Genomic DNA, 20191 nt, shown 5'->3' with positions numbered 1-20191 from the left:
CCTTTCGGTTACTAGTCCAACACTCTAACCACTAGGCTACCTGCCACCCATATACCACACCCCCTCGGGCCTTATTGCTTAAATAATCATTTTTGTGACCTGAGCCTTAACCAAAATATCATAGATGCAAAGAGAGTTACTGTGTTACTGTTACTGTGGTAGCGAGACTCAAGTCATGTTTGTGCCTGTGAGATTAAGTCTGATTAGTGGAAGTGGTCTTTAGCTTCCCTATCATTTCAAACATAGAAAAACAACTTAGCTTGTGAACAAAACAATGTAAATTAGCAAATAGCACAAGGACAAAGTCTCAATTCAGTAGACTTTCCTTTCAAGTAAATTAGACCCATTTTTATGCCTGTGCGCAGCGCTTCGAAAAAAAGGCATCTTTCACTCAGCTTTTCACGTGTGCATAGCTCCCAACCAGGCAGTGTTGCAGTACGAAGTGGAGTGGGCTATATAGGATTTGTATTTCTTTGACTCTCTGCGATTAATTTATCAGCTATGAAACAAAATGGCGCAAAAGCTTTCAAAACCGCTGCTGCAGCATTTATTTTACTATAAATGTGATCATACTTGACTATTTTTATTCACAAATTAAATTCTTGCACTGTGGAGTCCTGACCAACTGCACACGTGGCTGGTGAAATAGACATCTAACCCAACAATGCCAAAATCTACCTGCATTTGGCAGGTGGCCGGTGTTCATTTTATGACCTGCTCACCATTCAATCTGGTTTAACCAAGGCTAGATTGATACACCTTTTACAGATTGATACACCTTTTAGATAATATACCCTTATCCTTTAATTGCATGATGTCTGTGAATGGAAATCCCAAACTCTTTCTTAGAGGGGAGAAGGACACAATTGGCCCTGTACCCTGCAGTGGACTTTGAAATTTGATACGGCTGTCTATTTGTTATCTAAGTCAAGGGTTCCCAACCTAGGGGGCTCGCTACCGTTTCGTGGGGGGATGTGGGACCTTTGATTAAAAAAACTATAAAACAATTTACAGTTCTCGATTGTTTATACAGATCTAAAGTAACAAAAATATCTGCAATGCTTTAGGCTAGAAACAAGCTGTAAAATGGCTTTGTAACTTATTTTGTACATCAAATCAAATCAAATCAAATGTATTTATATAGCCCTTCGTACATCAGCTGATATCTCAAAGTGCTGTACAGAAACCCAGCCTAAAACCCCAAACAGCAAGCAATGCAGGTGGAGAAGCACGGTGGCTAGGAAAAACTCCCTAGAAAGGCCAATACCTAGGAAGAAACCTAGAGAGGAACCAGGCTATGTGGGGTGGCCAGTCCTCTTCTGGCTGTGCCGGGTGGAGATTATAACAGAACATGGTCAAGATGTTCAATGTTCATAAATGACCAGCATGGTCGAATAATAATAAGGCAGAACAGTTGAAACTAGAGCAGCAGCACAGTCAGGTGGAAGTTGAAACTGGAGCAGCAGCATGGCCAGGTAGACTGGGGACAGCAAGGAGTCATCATGTCAGGTAGTCCTGGGGCATGGTCCTAGGGCTCAGGTCAGTTGAAACTGGAACAGCAGCATGGCCAGGTGGACTGGGGACAGCAAGGAGTCATCATGTCAGGTAGTCCTGGGGCATGGTCCTAGGGCTCAGGTCCTCCGAGAGAGAGAAAGAAAGAGAGAAGGAGAGAATTAGAGAACGCACACTTAGATTCACACAGGACACCGAATAGGACAGGAGAAGTACTCCAGATATAACAAACTGACCCCAGCCCCCCGACACATAAACTACTGCAGCATAAATACTGGAGGCTGAGACAGGAGGGGTCAGGAGACACTGTGGCCCCATCCGAGGACACCCCCGGACAGGGCCAAACAGGAAGGATATAACCCCACCCACTTTGCCAAAGCACAGCCCCCACACCACTAGAGGGATATCTTCAACCACCAACCTACCATCCTGAGACAAGGCTGAGTATAGCCCACAAAGATCTCTACATAATGTTGCTGCTACCATCTCTTATGACCAAAAAGAGCTTCTGGACATCAGAACAGAGATTACATACCTTGAACTAGACGAAGAATGTTTCTTTAATGAGTCGGACGAGAGGGATTTACTCCAGACACCCGACAAGGCCCTTATCCCAGTCATTCGCAGGAGAGAGAGACAGATATCGCTGAAGGAGATCGGGGTGCCTTGTAAAGATTAGGTGACAAATGGCTAATCTACCTTTGCCGTCGGTACTATGGGCCAACATACAATCGCTGGATAATAAGTGGACGAACTACGAGCTGGCAGAATTCTGGATCATTGCTACTTGAACTTCTGCGATGCATACAAAGCCATCCCGCGCCCTGCCTTCAGCAAATCTGACCATGAATCAATTTTGTTGCTCCCAGCCTATAGACAGAAACTAAAACAGGAAATGCCCGTGCTCAGGTCAATACAACTCTGGTCTGACCAATCGGACTCCACGCTTCAAGATTTCTTCAATCAAGTGGACTGAGATATGTTCTGGATAGCATCAGACAACAACATTGATGTATAGCTGACTCGGTGAGTGAGTTTATTAGCAAGTGCATCAGAGATGTCGTACCCGCTGGGACTTTTAAAACCTTCCCTAACCAGAAACCGTGGATTAATGGCAGCATTCGCAAAACTGGACGCGCGAACCACTGCTTTTAATCATGGCAAGGCGACCGGAAACATAACCAAATACAAACAGTGCAGCTATTTCCTCCGCAAGGCAATCAAACAAGCAAAGCGTCAGTACAGAGACAAAGTAGAGTCGCAATTCAACGGCTCAAACAATGAGACGTATGTGGCAGGGTCTACAGTCAATCATGGATTACAAAAATAATACCAGCCACGTCACGGACATTGTCTTGCTCCCAGACAAATTAAACAACTTCTTTGCTAGCTTTGAGGACAATACAGTGCCACTGACACAACCTGCTACCAAAGCCTGTGGGCTCTCCTTCTCCGTGGCCAACATGAGTAAAACATTTAAACGTGTTAACCATCGCAAGGCTGCCGGCCCAGACTGCGTCCCCAGCCGCGTCGTCAGAGCATGCGCAGATCAGCTGGCTGGTGTGTTTACAGACATATTCAACCAATCGCTATCCGAGTATGTTGACCCCACATGCTTCAAGATGGCCACCATTGTTCCTGTTCCCAAGAAAGCTAAGGTAACTGAACTAAATGACAATCGCCCCATTGCACTCACCTCATCATGAAGTGCTTTGAGAGACTAGTCAAGGATCATATCACCTCCACCCTACCTGATACCCTAGACCCACTCCAATTTGCTTACCTCCCGGCAGGGCGGCAGGGTAGCCTAGTGGTTAGAGCGTTGGACTAGTAACCGGAAGGTTGCAAATTCAAACCCCCGAGCTGACAAGGTACAAATCTGTCGTTCTGCCCCTGAACAGGCAGTTAACCCACTGTTCCTAGGCCGTCATTGAAAATAAGAATTTGTTCTTAACTGACTTGCCTGGTTAAATAAAGGTTAAAAAAATATATAAAAAAATAGGTCCACTGACGATGCCATCACACTGCACACTGCCCTATCCCATCTGGACAAGAGGAATACCTATGTAAGAATGCTGTTCATTGACTACTGCTCAGCATTTAACGCTGCTGATCCTCAACACTGGGGCCCCATAGGGTGTGTTCTCAGCCCTCTCCTGTACTCCCTGTTCACCCATGACTGCGTGGCCATGCATGCTTCCAACTCAATCATCAAGTTTGCAGACGACACTACAGTGGTAGGCCTGATTACCAACAATGACGAGACGGCCTACAGGGAAGAGATGAGGGCCCTCGGAGTGTGGTGTCAGGAAAATAACTTCTCACTCAACGTCAACAAAGGAGATGATTGTGGAACTACAGGATACAGCAGAGGGAGCACCCCCTCTCCCCCTTCCACATAGACGGGACAGTAGTGTAAAGTTTTAAGTTCCTCGGCATACACATCACGGACAAACTGAAATGGTCCACCCACACAGACAGCGTGGTGAAGAAGGCTAAAGGAATTTGGCTTGTCATCTTAAACACTACTTTTACAGATGCACAATCGAGAGCATCTTGTCGGGCTGTATCACCGCCTGGTACGACAATTGCACCGCCCTCAACCGTAATGTTCTCCCGAGGGTAGTGCGGTCTGCACAACTCATCACTGGGGGAAAACTACCTGCCCTCCAGGACACCTACAGCACCCGATGTCACAGGAAGGCCAAAAAGATCATCATGGACAACAACCACCCGAGCCACTTCCTGTTCACCCCGCTATCATCCAGAAGGTGAAGACAGTACAGGTGCATCAAAGCTGGTACCGAGAGACTGAGAAACAACTTCTATCTCAAGGCCATCAGACTGTTAAACAACCATCACTAACATAGAGAGGCTGCTACCAACATACAGACTCAAATCTCTGGCCACTTTAACAAATGGACTTAATAAAGGTATCACTAGTCACTTTAGATGATACTACTTTAATAATGTTCACATATGCTACATTACTCATCTCATATGTATGTACTGTATTCTACACCATCTACTGCATCTTGCCTATGCCGCACGCCATCGCTCATCCATATATTTATATGTACATATTCTGTTCATCCCTTTACATTTTTGTCTATTTGTGTGTATACGGTAGTTGTTGTGAATTTGTCAGATTACTTGTTAGATATTACTGCGTAATCAGAACTAGAAGCACACGCATTTCGCTACACTCACATTAACATCTGCTAACCATGTGTATGTGACCAATAAAATTGGATTTGATTTGAATAACATACAGCTGGCGGGTTATACACTGTATCGGCAGGATAGAACAGCAGCCTCTGGTAAAGACATAGGGTGCGGTCTATGTATATTTGTAAACAACAGTTGGTGCACGATATCTAAGGAAGTCTCAAAGTTTTGCTCGCCTGAGGTAGAGTATCTCATGATAAGCTGTAGACCGTACTATCTACCAAGATAGTTTTCATCTATATTCTTCGTAGCTGTCTATTTACTACCACAAACCGATGCTGGCACTAAGACCGCACTCAATGAGGTGTATACGGCCATAAGCAAACAGTAAAACCAGGACATGTACTCTGAGCATGCGCTGACCAACTGGCAAGTGTCTTCACTGACATTTTCATCCTCTCCCTGTCTGAGTCTGTAATGCCAACATGTTTCAAGCAGACCACCACAGTCCCTGTGCCCAAGAACACTAAGGTAAACTGCCTAAATGACTACCGACCTGTAGCACTCACGTCTGTCGCCATGAAGTATTTTGAAAGGCTGGTCATGGCTCACATCAACACCATTATCCCAGAAATCCTAGACCCACTCCAATTTGCATATCGCTCCAACAGATCCACAGATGATGCAATCTCTAGTGCACCCCACACTGCCTTTTCACACCTGGACAAAAGGAACACCTATGTGAGAATGCTTTTCATTGACTTCAGCTCAGAGTTCAACACCATAGTGCCCTCAAAGCTCATCACTAAGCTAAGGACCCTGGGACTAAACACCTCCCTCTGAAACTGGATCCTGGACTTCCCGACGGGCCACCCAGACGGATTACCAGGACGTGTACTCCGAGCATGCGCTGACCAACTGGCAAGTGTCTTCACTGACATTTTCATCCTCTCCCTGTCTGAGTCTGTAATACCAACAGGTTTCAAGCAGACCACCATAGTCCCTGTGCCCAAGAATACTAAGGTAACCAAATCAAATCAAATTTATTTCAAATCAAATCAGGTAACCTGCCTAAATGACTACCGACCCATGGTAAGGGTAGGTAACAACACATCTTCCACGCTTGTCCTCAACACAGGGGCCCCTCAGGGGTGTGTGCTCAGTCCCCTCCTGTACTCCCTGTTCACTCATGACTGCATGGCCAGAAACGACTCCAACACCATCATTAAGTTTGCCGACGACACAACAGTGGTAGGCCTGATCACCGACAACGATGTGACAGCCTATAGGGAGGAGGTCAGAGACCTGCCAGTGTGGTGCCAGAACAGCAACATCTCCTTCCACATGATCAACACAAAGGAGATGATTGTGGACTACAGGAAAAGAAGGTCCGAACACGCCCCCATTCTTATCGATGGGGCTATAGTTTTGTTTCCCTTATCCAGACGCTGCCTTTGTTTGTTTCTTGTTCGTTTTTTATTAAATGTTCATTCCCTGTGCTTGCTTCTCGTCTCCCAGTGTCGCTATCAGTTGATCAAATCACTTTCTGTAAAAGAGAATCAGTATAATTAAATTGAGAGTTCATATAAATTATCCTATTAAAACATATTTGGTAGCAGAATAACATTTGGGGAAATCGGGTCTTGACTTTACCTTCCTTATCATATTTTTTTTTAATGATGATGATGATTTTTATTATTATTATTACCATTATTATTATTGTCATTAAATAGCCTACCAAAATATGTAATGAGTCTTTCAGGAAATGAGCTTCAAACAAACATTTTCCTAGGTCCTTCAAATTAAACAAATTCAAGCTGGTGTTTTATTTAATATACTCTTATCTAAATAAACAACATTTTTAAATTCCTTTTTTTTTTACATGTGAAAAAGGGGCCCCTGGGGAAAAATGGTTGGGAACCCCTGATCTAAATCATCTATGAAAGTAGAATAGGAGCAGGATGAACTTTGGCTGTTGACCTTTAAAAAAAAATTAAAACTACACAGTATGAAACTACACAGTAGTGCACTTACAAGAAGATGTGAAGAAAAAGATGCAGCTGGGATTATTAATGGTATAATAAGCAATTTTACATAATGTTTCGCAATGCAGATTGTTTATCATTATAATAATAATAATAATTGGCCTTTATACTGTGACATTCATTGATAAAAATTGACTCTAAATGGTATTTATTTTAAATACTGCAACTCCACGAATGGTGGTCCACAAAAGCTTTTGACTGATTTGGTGGTCCCCGGAACGGAAAACTTTGGGAACCGTTGAGATGTATGTTGCTCCTGTTCCCATTGTATTCAATATTACTGAGTATAATCTATCATATCCATTAACTGAGTTGTCAGGGTAAAGCAGAACAGCAATTTTCTCAACCTGTCTTGTCATAATTTCCAGATATTCTACTTTGTCTTAGCCATTCTTATTTGTTGTTCTTGTCTCCCTCTGCCACCACAAACAGCCATTGGTCATTGATGGCTTCAAGTTTGACCTACGCATCTACGTGCTGGTGATGTCTTCGACCCCTTCCGTATCTTCCTGTATAAGGAGCGGCTGGCCCGCTTCTGCACCAGCCGCTACAACTCCACCCGCAACAATGTGGTGTGGCACGGCACAATGGGCACAACCACAGAAGGGGGAATGAGCGGGCAACATGTTTAACATTGAAATAAACATGAGATGTACACAATGTCATTGGTCTTTCGTGTTCATACTGTGTAGTTTTGTTAGGGACCATAGACATGGTAACATTTGTTTTCTGTCGGTATTGACATGTTGCATATCGTCCGTCTGTTGTAAGCGTGTTCAAGGGGACAGGGACAGACAGGAACACAATCAAACACAGACACGCAGGCAGACGGACTTAGATAAGATAGACATCTGTCCTTGAACTCAGACCTACAATGGGTGTGATCAATCTTGCGCCTCTCAAAGAGTTTTTTTTTTTTTACCAGTGATATGGCCCCCTTAATGACTGACTCAAGCTAACGTTTTACTAGCTCTGTCATAAAAGACTTAGCAACAATGCCCAACATGCAAGCACTGTGAAAGTACTCCTGGTTTCTAAGTTCCTCTTCGACAGTCTCTATCTCACACACTGGCCTCTTTCATGTACCTGACCACCTACGCCATTAACAAACAAAGTGAGAACTTTGTCTGGGATGAGAACGCTGGCATCGAAAGGTGATCTATTGACACGGGTCTTCCTGGGCTTTCTCTCTGATGCTGTATTTGACACTTTCCTCTAGCGTGGACATGTACTAGTGCTTGGTTCCAGGAAGGGAAAGGCAAGCACAACTTCTATTCTTTTAGGTATAAATTATATATGTTTCCCTCTCATTAGGATAACAGCTCAATCCACTTGAGAAAACCCTGTCTGTCACAAAACTGAGAGCATGCTTACGCGACCTGTGTCAGAATGAAGCTGCTGGACCAATTTATGTCGGTCTAAAAGCAACGAGTCAGAGCTGTCAGTCATGTCTCACTCTGAGACTTATGGCCATCTCCGGCCCAGGTCCCCCGCGCCATACTTGTATCAGTATGCAAGAGCCACAGCCAGGCTTGTCAGCAGGCCAAGCAGCCAATCTTATTTGCAACATGTGTCACAACTCAGGAGGCTGATATACTGCCACTCATATTTCGTCACTGCCTTGGTATGTTGAGCTTATTGTAGCCTCCCAAACAAAACTAACTTCTAGAACTTTAACAGTGGGGATCAAGTGAAAATGAACGTGTGTCTACAGTGTACACACAGACAACATTGTGATGGTTAAAAGTGTTCGCAAGACGAGGCAAGGACATTGAACAGGTCTATGACACGATGCACAACCAATACTGTATGTGGCGACATTCCTGTCTGACTGTTTGAATGGTCTTTCTCTTGCTGCCTCGCTCGCTGTCTGTCTTTCTCTGTCTCTCCCCTCTGTCTGTCTCTCTCCCCCTCCTTACAGGAAGTTGTTGACGCTGACCCGTCTCCTGGAGACGATGCACTGTGACACGGGGAAGCTGTGGGCCAACATCGAGGATGTGGCGATCAAGGCTCTGGTCTCAGCCCACTCAGTGCTCTGCCACAGCTACCACATCTGCTTCCTGCACCACGCCACCTCCAACAATGCCACCGGGGCCTACTTCGAGATCCTGGGCTTCGACGTGCTCATCAACCACCGCCTCAAGCCCTGGCTGATAGAGGTGAGACCACACACGCTCACTTGCTCATGTATTTTTACAGTGTGATGTACTTGTGTATTTGTGTGTGGAGATCAACCACTCCATTAGCTTCACCACAGACCCCAGGCTGGACAGAGAGGTGAAGGACAGGCTGCTGTATGTATAATCTGGGGGCCTGTGACCGACTCAAAGCCACCGAGGAAGAGGCGCAGGATCAGAGACTGGCTGCAGCACGTCCGCTCCAAGGAGACAAGGTGTGGTGACGACCCTGCAAAACTTCAGTCACAATAGAGTCACAGCACAGTCATTGTAGTCACTTCACTGAGTCATGATAGAGTCACAGCACATGGATGTTATGGAGTCATAGCACTGAGTCATAATAAGGTGATTCCACGCTAGGAAGGCACGGAAATATCTCAGATTGTTCGGGCAATTCTCACATAGAAACTTAATTGGGAGGAAGGATGTTTGATATGCATTTTACATTCGTATCACAAACAATTGTTTTGAAAATCATGATGAAACTGGCCAATGTAAGCCTGTTTTAGTCGTTTTTGAGTCATAATAGTCTGTTGCTCTTGGGTCATAATAGTCTGCTGCTCAGAGTTAGAATATTCTGCTGCTCTGAGTCATAATCTGCTGCTCTTGAGTCATAATAGTCTTCTGCTCTTGAGTCATAATAGTCTGCTGCTCTTGAGTCATAATAGTCTGCTGCTTGAGTCATAATAGTCTGCTGCTCTGACTCATAATAGTCTGCTGCTCTTGAGTCATAATAGTCTGCCTTGACTTAGTCATAATAGAGTCTGCTGCTCTTGAATCATAAGTCTGCTGCTCTTGAGTCAAAAAAATCTGTAGCTCTGAGTCATAATAGTCTGCTGCTCGAGTCATAATAGTCTGCTGCTCTGAGTCATAATAGTCTGCTGCTCTGAGTCATAATAGTCTGCTGCTCTGAGTCAAAAAAATCTGTAGCTCTGAGTCATAATAGTCTGCTGCTCTTGAGTCATAATTGTCTGTAGCTCTTGAGTCAGCTGCTCTTGAGTCATAATTGTCTGTAGCTCTTGAGTCAGATGCTCTTGAGTCATAATAGTCTGCTGCTCGAGTCATAATAGTCTGCTGCTCTGAGTCATAATAGTCTGCTGCTCTGAGTCATAATAGTCTGCTGCTCTTGAGTCATAATAGTCTCCCTTGACTTAGTCATAATAGAGTCTGCTGCTCTTGAGTCATAAGTCTGCTGCTCTTGAGTCCAAAAAACGGTAGCTCTTGAGTCATAATAGTCTGCTGCTCTTGAGTCATAATAGTCTGCTGCTCTGAGTCATAATAGTCTGCTGCTCTGAGTCATAATAGTCTGCTGCTCTTGAGTCATAATAGTCTCCCTTGACTTAGTCATAATAGAGTCTGCTGCTCTTGAGTCATAAGTCTGCTGCTCTTGAGTCAAAAAAACGGTAGCTCTGAGTCATAATAGTCTGCTGCTCTTGAGTCATAATAGTCTGCTGCTCGAGTCATAATAGTCTGCTGCTCTGAGTCATAACAGTCTGCTGCTCTTGAGTCATAGTCTGCTGCTCGAGTCATAATAGTCTGCTGCTCGAGTCATAATAGTCTGCTGCTCTGAGTCATAATAGTCTGCTGCTCTTGAGTCATAATAGTCTCCCTTGACTTAGTCATAATAGAGTCTAGAGTCATAATAGTCTGCTGCTCGAGTCATGAAAGTCTGCTGCTCTGAGTCATAATAGTCTGCTGCTATTGAGTCAGCTGCTCTTGAGTCATAATAGTCTGCTGCTCTTGAGTTATAATAGGCTGCTGCTCGAGTCATGAAAGTCTGCTGCTCTGAGTCATAATACTCTGCTGCTCTGAGTCATAATAGTCTGCCTTGACTTAGTCATAATAGAGTCTGCTGCTCTTGAATCATAAGTCTGCTGCTCTGAGTCATAATAGTCTGCTGCTCTGAGTCATAATAGTCTGCTGCTCTGAGTCAATAGTCTGCTGCTATTGAGTCAGCTGCTCTTGAGTCATAATAGGCTGCTGCTCGAGTCATGAAAGTCTGCGGCTCTGAGTCATTATAGTCTGCTGCTCTGAGTCATAATAGTCTGCTGCTCTGAGTCAATAGTCTGCTACTCTTGAGTTTTAATAGTCTGCTGCTCGAGTCAAAATAGTCTGCTGCTCTTGAGTCATAATAGTCTGCTGCTCGAGTCATAATTGTCTGCAGCTCTTGAGTCAAAAAAGTCTGCTGCTCTGAGTCATAATAGTCTGCTGCTATTGAGTCAGCTGCTCTTGAGTCATAATAGGCTGCTGCTCGAGTCAAAATAGTCCGCTGCTCTGAGTCAATAGTCTGCTACTCTTGAGTTATAATAGTCTGCTGCTCGAGTCAAAATAGTCTGCTGCTCTGAGTCATAATAGAGTCTGCTGCTCTTGAGTCATAATAGTCTGCCTTGACTTAGTCATAATAGAGTCTGCTGTTATGAGTTTTATGGTCCAATCTGCACAGACTCATAATAGAGTCTGCGCTGAGTAATACGCAATTATCCAAACATAAAATGAAAAAGTAGCACAAAGAAAATGTCATTTTACCAAGCCAATTCCAATGTCCTCTGTGCTCCAGGAGCAAGGAGCAGAGCCAGTAGCAGCTGGTCCTCGTAGCCCTGAGCTACCTGGGCGGCCTCCGCAGGATCTTCCCCTGCCCGGGAAGGGAGGAGTACGACAAGTACCTCAAACACAGCAGCTCCATCTTCCAACAGACTGCTGCCACCAAGGCCAGAGAGAGGTGCACCAGGTAGACACACACACATCACCCACACGTTAGTTCCAACCTCAGTGCCATACATAATGTGTGCATGCAGGTTTCCTGGATAGACTATACACATAGCAGGGATGTTTGTGTCCATGTGTGGCGCACACAGCAGTGCTTGTATACAGAGTAGTGCTTGTTTACACAAAGTATACTCAGGAACGTTTCTCTGTGCAGAGAGCAGTTGCAGGAGCCGCATGAGAAACAGAGCCAGAGGAGGTGTCAGAGACTGGGCCTGAAGGGTAAAATCCACAAAGTGCCCTTCTGCCCCGTCCATCTCGATGTGAGCACTGTCTTCTGCCTGCTGCTGTGTCCTATGGTCACCTCAATCCCCTCCCCCCCAAAAACAATGTTTCTGGTACCTGATGAATAACATTGCATTGCCTCCTCGTCTCAGGGGGCTGCAGCTGAGAGCCAGCCTGCTCAGAGACCTGGGCATCGTAGACCAGGTGTACCAGCTCCTCAAGGGAATGCCCTTCTATAAAGACGTCACAGTGCCACTTGTTGTCAAGACTGACTCACGGCAATACATAAGCAACATGGCTGCCAAGGTGAGCACTTTTCCAAATGTACACTTATCTGAAGTGCACTTATCAGTAGTCAACTGTGTACGGTACTATGCATACAGTGGGGCAAAAAAGTATTTAGTCAGCCACCAATTGTGCAAGTTCTCCCACTTAAAAAGATGAGAGATCTCCCCCTTGTTGTTTACTTTGGCAATCGAGCCTCTCGCCATTGTACTACGCTCTAATGATGCCATTCAAGGTATAATCAGGGCGGGCTTGGAGCAGAAAGTCTCGCTATATGCTGAGGACCTCCTTTTGTTTATCTCCAACCCTGATACCTCATTGCCACGTGCCCTATCTGTTCTTAAAAAGTTTGGATCAATCTCAGGGTACAAGCTGAATCTAGGCAAGAGTGAGCTTTTTCCAGTAAATAAGGCTGCTTTAAAGTGCTCTTCTACAAGTTCTCAGTTTAGGATTGTCCGGGATCAATTCACCTACTTGGGAGTTAAAGTGACAAGGAAATATTCAAATTTGTTTCAGGAAAACTTGAAAAAAACAAAAATTTGAAACAATCTTTTACTTTTTGGAATTCGCTACCCATTTCTCTTATCGGAAGGATTAATGTCATTAAAATGAGTGTGTTGCCCAAATTTTTATATTTATTTCAATGTTTACCCATTTTTATTCCAAAATCTTTTTTTATTTCACTGGATCAAACATTCATACATTTTATTTGGGATGGCAAGGTACCACGGATTGGTAGAAAACATTTACAGAAGCCTAGGTCATTGGGGGGTTTAGCTCTACCAAATTTTCAGACATACTACTGGGCTGCAAATTTCAGAGCCCTTCTGTACTGGCTGCAGACTGATCCTACTGGCCCGAGACCACTCTGGGTCCAGATGGAGTCTGAATCGTGTAAACCTGCAGCACTTTCCTCTGTGTTGTGCTCGTCTCTCTCAGTGTCCCTAGGCAGAAGGTGTGTCAACCCAATTGTAAAGCAGTCTCTTAAAATTTGGAATCAGTTCCGTTTAGCCTTTAGCCTCCGAGGATTTTCTCTATCAGGCCCAATCAATCAGAACATTTTATTTCCTCCATCTTTGAATGATTTGGCATTTGGCACTCACTAGGCCTCTCCTCGCTAGCCCAATTATTCTTTGATGATACATTTGCCTCTTTTTCTCAGCTGCAGGAAAAGTTCAATCTCCCCCAATCCCACTTTTTCCGCTATCTCCAGACTAGAAACTTTGTCAGAGCTAACACACCTGAGTTTCCCCATAGGCCTGCGAATACAGCTATAGAGAGCATCTTGGAGTTGAAAAAGCTTCCTAGGGGTGCAATTTCAGATGTATAGGCAATCATTCATGACTTACAGAACCCTTCTTTGGTGCCTTTAAAGACTCGATGGGAAAAGGATTTGGGGGAGGAACTTGGGGAAGACGCCTGGGAATCTGTGCTGCACAGGGTGCACTCGTCCTCTTTTAGCACTAAACATAGCCTCATTCAATTCAAGGTGGTTCACCGTATCCACTGGTCGGGGGCCAAACTTGGAAGAATATTCTCTGATTTTGATCCTACCTGTGTCAAATGTAAAGTGGAACCAGCCACACTGTTGCATATGTTTTGGGGCTGTCATAAACTGTCAGGTTTCTGGGAATTAATATTTAAATGTTTCTCTGATATATATGACACTACTATAGATCCGTCTCCCCTTACAGCCCTTTTTGGAGTACTGCCCATGGGTAGTACTCTTTTAGTTAGATGGCTAATACTACAGAGCTGGAAGATGGCAGCTCCCCCATCTTATAAATATTGGGTGAGAGATGTGTTGTGCTCTCTGAAACTAGAAAAAATCTAATTAAATTCACGTGGGTAACCCCAAACTGTTTAATGAGGCTTGGGCTCCATTCCGGTCTTACTTTAAACAGTCCATCCTCTGATGGCATTCCAATTAAAACTAAAATAAGTCTGTATTTGACCCCCCTGTGACTTAAGGGTTGGAGGAGCTTCTCTCTGTGTTTTTGCTGGGTGGGCTTCTTTAAGAGGCTCCTCTGTCCTCCACTCGTTACCTGTATTAATGGCACCTGTTTGAACTTGTTATCAGTATAAAAGACACCTGTCCACAACCTCAAACAGTCACACTCCAAACTCCACTATGGCCAAGACCAAAGAGCTGTCAAAGGACACCAGAAACAAAATTGTAGACCTGCATCAGGCTGGGAAGACTGAATCTGCAATAGGTAAGCAGCTTGGTTTGAAGAAATCAACTGTGGGAGCAATTATTAGGAAATGGAAGACATACAAGACCACTGATAATCTCCCTCGATCTGGGGCTCCACGCAAGATCTCACCCCGTGGGGTCAACATTTTCACAAGAACGGTGAGCAAAAATCCCAGAACCACACTGGGGGACCTAGTGAATGACCTGCAGAGATCTGGGACCAAAGTAACAAAGCCTACCATCAGTAACACACTACGCCGCCAGGGACTCAAATCCTGCAGTGCCAGACGTGTCCCCCTGCTTAAGCCAGTACATGTCCAGGCCCGTCTGAAGTTTGCTAGAGAGCATTTGGATGATCCAGAAGAAGATTGGGAGAATCTCATATGGTCAGATGAAACCAAAATATAACTTTTTGGTAAAAACTCAACTTGTCGTGTTTGGAGGTTAAAGAATGCTGAGTTGCATCCAAAGAACACCATACCTACTGTGAAGCATGGGGGTGGAAACATCATGCTATGGGGCTGTTTTTCTGCAAAGGGACCAGGACGTCTGATCCGTGTAAAGGAAAGAATGAATGGGGCCATGTATCTTGAGATTTTGAGTGAAAACCTCCTTCCATCAGCAAGGGCATTGAAGATGAAACGTGGCTGGGTCTTTCAGCATGACAATGATCCCAAACACACTGCCCGGGCAACGAAGGAGTGGCTTCGTAAGAAGCATTTCAAGGTCCTGGAGTGGCCTAGCGAGTCTCCAGATCTCAACCCCATAGAAAATCTTTGGAGGGAGTTGAAAGTCCGTGTTGCCCAGCAACAGCCCCAAAACATCACTGCTCTAGAGGAGATCTGCATGGAGGAATGGGCCAAAATACCAGCAACAGTGTGTGAAAACCTTGTGAAGACTTACAGAAAACGTTTGACCTCTGTCAACAAAGGGTATATAACAAAGTATTGAGATAAACTTTTGTTATTGACCAAATACTTATTTTCCACCATAATTTGCAAATAAATTCATAAAAAATCCTACAATGTGATTTTCTGGAGAAAAAAAATCTCATTTTGTCTGTCATAGTTGAAGTGTACCTATGATGAAAATTGCAGCCCTCTCTCATATTTTTAATTGGGAGAACTTGCACAATTGGTGGCTGACTAAATACTTTTTTGCCCCACTGTATATGCTGTACACAGACAGGCATATATAAATACCTGAGCAGCTATTTGAAAGATGTCAGATTATACAGGTTCAAAGGTTAGTACTTATTATTCTTTAGACTGCAATTTAACAACAGTAAAACAACATGTTTCTTTAATAAAAAGCCCAACAACATTTCCTTCAAACATCCCATTACTGTAAACGTGCAAATACCATGTTTTCTATTAAAGGTTGACCCACGCCTTATATAGGCTTATCCATAAATCCAAACACACATGCTATTTTAATAGCCCATAAATGCTAACACATACATTTGGTCACTTAAAAATAATTCAAAGCACATTAATATTCCCAGAGGTGCATATTTACAATCTCAGAAATCCTAACTTTTAGAGTGCCCCCAGAAATGTTCAATCATTAGTCCAGATATACTAATCTAGAAGTGTAGAGAGGGACATAGACAGCAACACACATGGGCAACACATAGGGACAGATATGTCTAGCCACTAGACAAACAATGCCATCAATTCTTATTCAACCCCCATTGGAGAAGTGAATGGATGCTTGAGAGCTGTACCACAGGGGTGTCAAACTCAATTTATAGAGGGCTGAGTGTCTGCAAGTTTTCGCTACCTTGTACTTGATTAATCAATTAAGGCCATTGACTAGTTAGGAACTCCCCTCATGACTTCATTTGACACATTGAAAGGACACAACCAAAACCTGCAAACACTCCAGGAATTGAGTTTGACCCCCCTGCTCTACCACATGCTGATGTTAAACTATGATTTCTGTGTAGCTGGAGTCGTAGGGTGACCGCTGCAGTGCGACCAAAGATAAGGAGCCCTCTGTACTGTCTGAGTGTCACCCTCCCGGGACTGTTCTGTCTTAGCCCTATTGGCCCTAGTGGGACCAAGACTTGCACCCCCAGGGGCTGGGCCACAGTGTCTCCACCATGCCTCTCCAGGGCATGTGCCCAAATTGGGTGTGAAGTGCACCGATTCGTAGTGAACAATGTTTCCTCTTACCCAGTAAGTGAACTACTAACTATCCCACTTCTTCCTTTTTCTGTGATGCCTGCTTTCCCCACATTGATAGAGATCCCTATCGTTTGTCATACATACTCCTCACCTAACCTTTCCCCTCCCTCCCCCACGACTCATCCTCAGTGCCTCTCTGGGTAAGCTGGGTAACAACAACAACAGCTTTGCTGAAATGCACATGCAGGGCTCTCCCCCTACCACGCTGAGGCTGCCCCACCCCAGGCTGCCCCTCCCTCAGGTATGTGAAGGACCCAGCGCTCCCCAGGCCTCTACACCATCTCTAAGCTAGCCCCTATGACCAAGCGGCCAATACACATCACGTCACAGAACAGCAGGTAGGAAATCAGCTAATGACATATAAGATTGTTTGTGGTAACAAATATCACCTCTCATGAGGTTTTGGGCAAATGGGTAATACAAGGTGGGTGAAATAAGATTTTCCTACACCTGTTGGGGAAAGCACAGCAGCTGTCTTTGTCTTCGACCCGTGACCTATAGTGGATGCAGCACAAGGCTCTCACTCCCGCAGCCCACATCCGGCTGCCGCAGCTCTCACACTTTGTGGCATCGTACGGAGTGATGGAGATATACCAGGCTACAGACCAGACCGTGGTCAACCGCTGTGATTAGGCCATCGACCACCATCACTCCCGGGACCTGGTGAAAGAAGAAGCTATGGACGTAGATACCCGGCAAGACTGCTGTCCCTTCCATGAACAAGCGAAACCAGCCGATCTGAGACTCGTTGAGACTGTATGTTGTACAGGTCAACATAACTACAGGCATGCTTGTGGATTGCATGCTCACACTTGTTTTAACTCCGCCAAGATGATTTTGCCCAGATGGGAATGTGGTTGGAACATTGGTTCATCTATCAAGCATCATCAAGAGACATTACTCCTCAATCTGACCACTTCTACCGAGAGACACAGCAATTTAGTCTCTGTGACTTTTTCATCAAATTAACAAAAATGTCTAAACATCTAAATCGATATCTGTCACTACTCGTTCATGTTTTACGGAGCGCTGTTTTGAAATGTTCAGGTGGGTACATCATTTCAACTCGAACTAGCAGGTGCTTATGCTCAGGCTGTAACTTGTCCTGTTGTCTGAAGCGCTGATGGTTATCCACCACAGTATTTATATCCCATTTGTGGAACTGACTGGCTGGCTGGCTGGCTGTGAGGGTTAGTGGGAAACACAAGGGGAAGCATTTCAAAAAACAAGATGTCTGGTAGCTGAAGGTTAAAAAGGTAGGCCTCCATTTGGAAACATTACATTGAGCGTAGTTATGGTTAGTTGTTAAACACAATCCAGCACCTCAGCAGCTTCTTGTGAATATATCTCTGTCAAGTCACATAGTAGTCATTAATGTCATATTTACAATATTAAGTATATTTGAAAGTACTTATTAATTCATCATTGGGGGGGGGGGGGGGGGTTACAAAGTATACCTTATTTACTTGATGCCATTTCAAGAACTTGTTTAAGGTCTGTGAACCAATCCAAAACGTAAACAATTTCTTACTATGAGCTGCATGTGAAAATAAAAGTGTTGAAGTCTGGTTGCAGAGCATTGTGGCTGTTGATGCCATTAAGAGAAAGAGTCTACGTTAGCATGTCGTTAGCATGTTGTTAGCATGTCCAGCAGCAGGATAAAGTAAATATCACACAGTGGCGTTCCCCAGACACAGGCAGAAACGCTGGATGGGAAACAGAGATTTTACTGTCTGCTCTGCTTTCGCTGCTTGGATTGCCCATAGTTCTCTAGTTAGAGAGCCTTCCTTTCCAGTGTCTGTCTGATCTTATTACCTATGCAGACTTCCAGAGGGAAAGAGATTCCCCTCTCTGTTCCCATCTAGTGTTTCCATGGCATTTACAGAGGCCATTCCCTATCGCTTCATTCCTTCATTCAGCAGTCACTGTTCATATGAAAGACAAAAGCTCTTTGAGCTCAGAACTCTGAGATTGTTCTTTGAATTGGAGATTGTGCTTTGAATGCTGAGGGATTGTGCTGGTCTGGAGTAGCATTGGTCAAGACGGTGGCAGGGGATTGTGATTCAGACAACAGGTTTTTACTTGTATCTTACGCCAGCTACGTTGCAGAGGACAGACTGGTGATTGAGAGACCTTATCCATCATTGCTACTGTGACCGACCTGGATACGACTGCAATTCTCCATTCCCTTTGGTCCCTATAAAAGCTGACACCATTCCAGCAGGTTGCGCCTCTCACAAGTGATTTTATTGAAGGCAAATTGCTAACTAATTTATGCAACAATAAACTGCTTACAAATGTATTCAGTCATTTCATCCAAGGGCACGATGACCACTCATGACGACATATGATTTACCATTCTAATACAATGTTGTGGTTGCAACAACTTTTTGGGGGGGAGTTCCTTTCCCATTGCTGATACTATTGTTTTATATAACCTGTCCTCGACAGTCTCGGTAGCCAGTCATATTTAGTCAGGCAAACGCATGATCACAATAGATCTGTAGAGATGAACCCTAGACAGAAGAGCCTTCACAAATGGCTGCTCTTCCCCTTGGTGTCCCGCCAACATAAGCTGTGTTCAGACAGACTAATCTCTCCCTATACTTTGTTAAGCACCTGTGCAGGTGTGGAGACCACAGGGTAATCTAAGCCACTGCTGGCACTTAGAAATCATCTGCCCAGTCATTATGAGTGCTTAGATAAAAGCAATCAATCTAGACTGATTTCATTTGAAACGAACATAGGGTTGAAAACTTCCATTGAACTTCATTCGGTCACCTTAATACACCCCAAAATGTAGCATACAGTAGCAAGCACTTATAGTGCTGCAGTTATTGGTTTGTTTTTGTTCTTTAAGTGCCATATTGATTTTTCAGTGAACTGTATCCATATCACTGTAAAAGTTATTGTTTTCAAAAAGATGTGCAGTAAAACATTGTTACACATACTGTAATATATTCTAGACCACTCCTGTAGGTAAATCATTAAAGTAGTGTTTGATCTACATTTGAGAAGGGTGATCTCGACAAGTTTTAAGACTTGCGAAGTAGAATTATCCTCTGTTTTCCAGTAGCCCGGTTTATCACCTTTTCATGATATGACAGACTTGCAAAGAAACGGTTGTATGGACACTCAGTGTTTGGGACTACAGTATAGAAAGGCAGTGTGATGTTCTGTTGTTCTTCTTGATAACAGCACAGGTTTGAGTTGGAGCAGAGTGTGTTGTCCCGATGGTCAACTTGTTAAACCAGACTTCCAGTCTGATTATCAGAGCTGTGTTCTAATTGGTTGGTTTTGTGTCTGTCTCGGAGGAGGGCGAACTCTTCCATCCATGTTTCTGTTTTACGACGTTAACAGAGCTTCATTACAAACATTGTTTTGCAGATTTCTGTCCAGAACATTTTATGACCACTCTACGAACAATTTACAAGATGTGGAGGGTTGTTGTGCTTTGCAGTTTCACATAATGGCACACAGCTGCAACCATGTCCAGCAGAAGGCTATTCATTTGTTTTCAGCTTCAATGAGAGGTGGATATTTTGATATTGTTTTATTCCCGGACCTACAGTATAATATTACTTTGATTATGGCATACATCAGTGAGGGCTTCTATTCGTCATTTTAACA

General features: G+C 44.1%; 1 pseudogene; it reads left to right on the top strand.

Annotated features, from left to right (window-relative positions):
• Positions 1 to 17194, top strand: part of LOC109891899 (tubulin polyglutamylase ttll6-like) — a 33949-nt pseudogene extending 16755 nt beyond the window's left edge.
• Positions 17195 to 20191: the final 2997 nt, after the last annotated feature.

Source organism: Oncorhynchus kisutch, linkage group LG6, assembly GCF_002021735.2.
Source record: "Oncorhynchus kisutch isolate 150728-3 linkage group LG6, Okis_V2, whole genome shotgun sequence".
NCBI lineage: Eukaryota > Metazoa > Chordata > Actinopteri > Salmoniformes > Salmonidae > Oncorhynchus > Oncorhynchus kisutch.
This window is presented reverse-complemented; position numbering and strand designations above follow the sequence as displayed.